This window comes from Pavona decussata, unplaced genomic scaffold (assembly GCF_977016875.1).
Source record: "Pavona decussata unplaced genomic scaffold, jaPavDecu1.1 SCAFFOLD_185, whole genome shotgun sequence".
Lineage (NCBI taxonomy): Eukaryota > Metazoa > Cnidaria > Anthozoa > Scleractinia > Agariciidae > Pavona > Pavona decussata.
Window position 1 is genome coordinate 1 of NW_028145594.1, and position 5,622 is coordinate 5,622.

The window sequence follows — 5,622 nt, forward strand, 5'->3', positions numbered from 1 at the left end:
TACGCACATCAATTTTCCTCAACTCCCAGATGATGAACGGAACCAACTTGAAGGCCTTTGAAAGACTGTCAGGATCTCCTTACTTCGTTCAGCAGTGGAAAATGTCCGGGAGAGTACGGTTTTACTTTCGAATTTTACAACCAATTTGTTGGGTTAGTGGGAAATGATTTAGTAGCAAGCCTAAATTACGCACACGAGAAGGGGCAACTATCAATTTCACAGCGCCGTGGAATTATCACACTGATACCAAAACAAGAAAGTTCATTATTGGATTTTAAGAATTGGCGCCCGATAACACTGTTAAACAACGACTATAAGATAGCATCTAAAGCCATAGCAAAGAGAATCGAGGCAGATCTTTCTTGTCTTATTTATACGGAACAAACAGGATTCATAAAAGGACGATACATTGATTACAACATCAGACTTAAAAGTGATTTGTTAGAACAATCCAAAACTGACAAAATTTCGGGTATACTACTGTCAATGGACCTTCGGAAAGCGTTCGATACCCTAGAATGGCCATTTATGCACTATGCATGAAAGCTCTATAACTTTGGATAAGACACTGGATTCAAGTTTTTCACACAGACATAGAGAGCACAGATATTAATAATGGCTTCTCTACTGACTGGATAAAACCTTCTGCGGAGGTTAGACAAGGATGTCCTCTCTCCCCTTTCTTATTCGTTTTAACTATTGAATTCATGGCAAACAAATTCGCCAAAGCGAAAACGTGAAAGGTATTTCTATTTGCGACAGTGAAGTCAAGCTAAGCCAGTTCGCGGATGACACAAACCAAGAGACTATGAGGTAAGAGAGCGAATCCCCCATACATGCCCCTCTTCCTATGAAATTTTTTTCCAATCTATTTTTGTTTGCGTTGCTATTTTAATGTCGACATCTTATTGGTCAGTTAGAGTGACGTCATTTAATTTTAAACCGGCGGATTATAATATCCCAGAATAGCATGGCGTGAACTAAAAAAAAGATTGAAAATAATTATCATGGGGTACAGGGATTCGCTCTCTTACCTCATAGTCTCTTGCACAAACCTCATATGTAAAGATTTAAAATCAGTTGAAAACGTAGTATCAATCATTATTGATTTTGTTAGTATCTTTGGTCTTAGCCAAAACAAAGAGAAAAAAAAAGGTAATGTGTCTCGGAGAAAGTGCTAATAATAGAAATGCACCGCTCCAAATGAAATGGGTTAACGGGCCGACGAGGTTCCTGGGCGTTTTCTTATCCTATGATATAAAAAGGATATGACCATGAAAACTTTGTTATTAAAATGCCAAAATTACAATCCAATCTTGACATATGGAGATCCTCGGAGTTAACTTTGTTTGGCAGATTATTAATAATTAAATCACTTGGAAAATCGCCACTTGTTTAATCTGCTTCAAATGTTCTCTGACGGAGACAGAATAAAAAGAACAGGATTATACCAGGATTATGACAATGGCGGTCTGCGTATGCTGGACTTTGAACAATGGTTAAAGCCTTAAGATTAGTATGGATCCCTAGACTTTTGAAGCCTGTTTTCTCAAACTTGAAAACTGTCCCTGACTTTAGGAAATGTGGAGGTCTGAACTTTCTTCAAACATACAATTACAATGTTGAATTTCTAGAGAACTTGCCAAAATTGTGCAAAGATATTTTACTCTTTTTTAGTGAGTTAAAAGTACTCTACGGCAGAAGCCCCACCGATGAAACAATCTAATTAAAAAATCAAGAAATTCTGATTAGAGGCAGACCATTTGTAAATATAGAGTGGCTCCGTAAAGGCATTTGTTCGATACGGCATCTATTGCATAGCGACGGTAATTTCCTCGACTTTGCTTGCTTTGGAGAAAAACACTTGCTGACTAACACCAACTTCCTACAGTGTTATCAGGTTGTGAGTGCTGTTCCCAAGCGTCTGTTAATAAAATCAAGGACAGTCGAAGTCCCACGTGCCGAGCGCAACTAAATAGAACCAAATTTGTCCTCCTTTCTTCTAGCGGACTAAGTTAGAATCGATCTCACAAAATTAAGGCCAGCGACTTTTATTGGCTTTGATTGCTTAAACTTATAACGAGAAATCTTCAAGTCGGTCAAAACAAACTGTAAAAAAATGAAATTGAGAGAGTTTCCATTCAAATTTTTACACAGGACGATGGTTACTAGGAAGGAACTTTTAAGATTTGGAATCAAAGCAGACGGTGAGTGTTTATCCTTTGGAGAGCTCGACTCCATTAATCACACATTCATTCATTGACATTTCACCAAACTTTTCTCTGAGAAGGTTGTCCAGTGGTGTAATGATACAAACGGCTCCTGGTTTGCTACAAGCACGGAAGCGATACTCTTTGGAAACCTCAATAGCCCTGCATCATTGAATAAAAAAATTCAACTTCACACTTTTATTTTTAATTATGCGGTATTACATTTATAAGAAAAAGTTGAACAAAGAAGCACTCCTCCCCCAAGATTTTATTAATAGAGTGAATCATAAATGTGTTCTGGAGAAATTGACTGTATAGAGAAGACGCCTCATCCTTTCACGTGTAATTCTTTTTTTTTTTTTTAATATTAATTTAATGGCGCGAAACGTATTCTCCTGTCACTGTGATATTTATATTACTACTTTGTTACTCAATAAATACGTTGTTAAATGTTAAAGATCTGTAATTCCTGTCCCCTTCGTAACTGCCAAAGAACTGTTACTGTTATGTAAATTTAATTGTTGTATCGCACTGTTAGGTTATTGTAACTTTCCTCATTTATTATTGTTGTAAAGTAAGTATTGTGGAATAGCGCCGAACGTGTGTTCCGTAAAAGTTGTATTAAAAAAAATCCTTAACAAAGAATATTGAACTGTGATTGCGGAAAAGAACGTACATTAGAAGAATTGCTGAGTCGTAAGATTAGGGACGGACCATTAGAAAAGTTATGGAGGGGAGCAGGGTGGGCCAAACACACACAAAAAAAAAATCGTGCAAGGGAACAGATTAAAAAAAAAAATTCATGGACAGCAACCAAAGCACAAAAAGAAATTCCTGTAACGACCCTCCCCCCCCCCCCCCCTTCCCCTCCCAGCTATTTTCCAGAAATCTTAGCAATTACGCATGAAAGGAGATTGGGGCTAAAAATATCAGGTTATTGAATAACCTGCCTCATCTGCAGGTAACACTCACAACTACAATAGAAAAACGAAACTCGAAGATAGCTCATGTGCCTGCTGAGGAGGCTGTTAATCAAGGGACTATGAGGTACTTACCTCATAGTCTCTTGGTTAATTCAATTTAGTATATTCTCAGCTCCGACTATTGCATTTCTAGCTCTCTAATTGGCTCAAAAACTCCGACTATGAGCCATTAGTCAGAGTTTTACCTAATATGGAAAATAGTGCGCCAAGTTTAAAAATTTTCCGCACGAAGTTTTTTACTTCAGCTCTCCATAATGACCGATACTGGCAGGTTTCAGGAGCTGTCTCCCACTAAACTTCAAGAGATACTAGACAATGCTGTTCCAGAAAAAACGAAGAAAGCCACAAAGTTCGGCATGAACAGATTTAATGGTACGTATCTGGGAGTTTAACTTAAAAACAAGCAACAATTGTTATGTTCACTGTCGATATTTTGATAATTTTATAACTGCGTCACAACGACAAAAATTCTCACCTTGTTATTTACAGAATGGCTGTCAAGTCCTGTTGCCACAAAATTTTCGAAACGAATTGAAGACATGTCCAAAGAGGAGCTAAATGAATGCCTTAAATGTTTCTACACCTCCGCAAGGAAGAAAGACGGCACTTATTACAAAAACACATCCATGAAGTCCATTCGAGCCGCCATAGATCGCTTTCTTCGCTCGCCACCAAACAACAAGCCTTTTTCTATCATCTCCGACGCTATGTTTACTGAAGCCAATAAAATTTGGATGCCTTTGTAAAGGATCTCAGAAAAACGGGTAAAATAGCTGGAATTGTCCATAAGAAAGCAGTGTCAAAAGATCAAATCCAGAGGCTCTTTGAAAGCGGCGAACTTGGGCCGGCCGACAGTCAAAATCCAGCCCAACTGCAGAGAACGGCGTGGCTTTATCTCACCCTTTTCTTCAGACGACGAGGAAGAGAAAATCAGCGGCAGTTGAACCCTGAAATGCTCTCCCTAAGAACAACGCCACAAGGTGTCGAGTATTTTGAGTTAAACAGACGACGTACAGCCTGGTTCACTGCTCAGCACAAAAAATCATCAAGGCGGCCTTGGAGACCCTGAGGACGAATCCGACGCGAAGATCTTTGCCGTTGCTGGTTCTCAGAGGTGCCCAGTGAAAACAATCAAAAACTACCTAGATCACCTGAACCCGAGTTCCGACGCTCTTTTCCAAAAACCAAGGGAAGGCCAAAGTCAGAAATTCAGTCCAGCAGATGACAAAATCTGGTATTGCAACTCGCCGGTTGACTCGAGCACGCTGGACAACATGTTGAAAAATATGAGCAGGCGAGCTGACATAGAGCCCCATCTAACCAACCACTGCCTCAGGGCGACAGCAGTTACAGTTCTGTCTGACCACAACTGCGAAACCAGACACATAAAATCTGTTATGGGACACATATCAGACCAGGCGGTCGAATCGTACAATGGTCGCCCATCCATAGAACAGCAGAAGAAGATGTCACACGTTCTCAGTGATTTTGTCTCAGCCGGAGCCTCTGAAGCTTCCCCATGCACTGGTATCTCTGCAGCTGAGAAAGAAAACGAATGCCATGGCCAGCAAGAACGGCAACCTCAAAGTGAAGGGACAGTTTTAGTCCAAAACCAGTTCGTAAATACCGAGGTTCGGCGAAGCGAGCGAAGAAGCTTTCCGCAGGTTTTCTTCAACTGCAATGTACAAGTTCACAACTATTACGGAGGCGGAGAATCAGGAAAATCTTCCTGAACTTTGAACACTATTTAACCACTTGAAAGCTTCCGAAGCCGTCTTTTTTCCTTGCATTTGAACGGTTGAATATTTCAAGGTTGATTTTCGTTAACAGTTGACCACAGTTTGTCGTTTGTGTAGCTGTCAAATTTCATTCAGCTCATCCAGTGATGTAATAATCAGGTGATCACCGCGCGCATGTGACCGGAAGTTGTATGCTCTTTTGACCGCTTTGTAAAATTGTTGAAATAAAAATCGGCGGCAAAAACCCAATTTGAGAATATACTAAAACAATTATTCCATTCGACCTTGTTGGATATGAAGTGATCAAAACCAACTCGCGCTACGCGCTCGTTGGTTATTTATCACTTCATATCCAACGCGGTCTCATGGAATAATTGTTATATATTTCTAACCTGACAACCTTTTCAAATTCACTACTCATGTAGCTCTTGTGCTTTATCTCTGTATAGTAGGACTATATATGGCAGAAAATAAGGTGTGAATGAAATTGCATAGTCATAATAAATGTAGGTTTCACATTTTGCATGTGCCCTATCCAATACCATTGTACACAATAAAACAGCTTGCTAACAACAACAACAACAACAACAACAACAACAATCTGTATTGTACCACCAGTAAAAAATTCTTACAACAAAATTAAGATAAATAAAGTAATAGGTAATAATAATTATTGTCAATTTGTATTTT

At 39.2% G+C, this 5,622-nt stretch overlaps 1 pseudogene; it reads left to right on the forward strand.

Annotated features, from left to right (window-relative positions):
- The first annotated feature begins 3,287 nt into the window (after positions 1-3,287).
- On the forward strand, positions 3,288-5,312 carry LOC146462741 (uncharacterized protein KIAA1958 homolog; annotated as a pseudogene).
- The last annotated feature ends 310 nt before the right edge of the window (positions 5,313-5,622 follow it).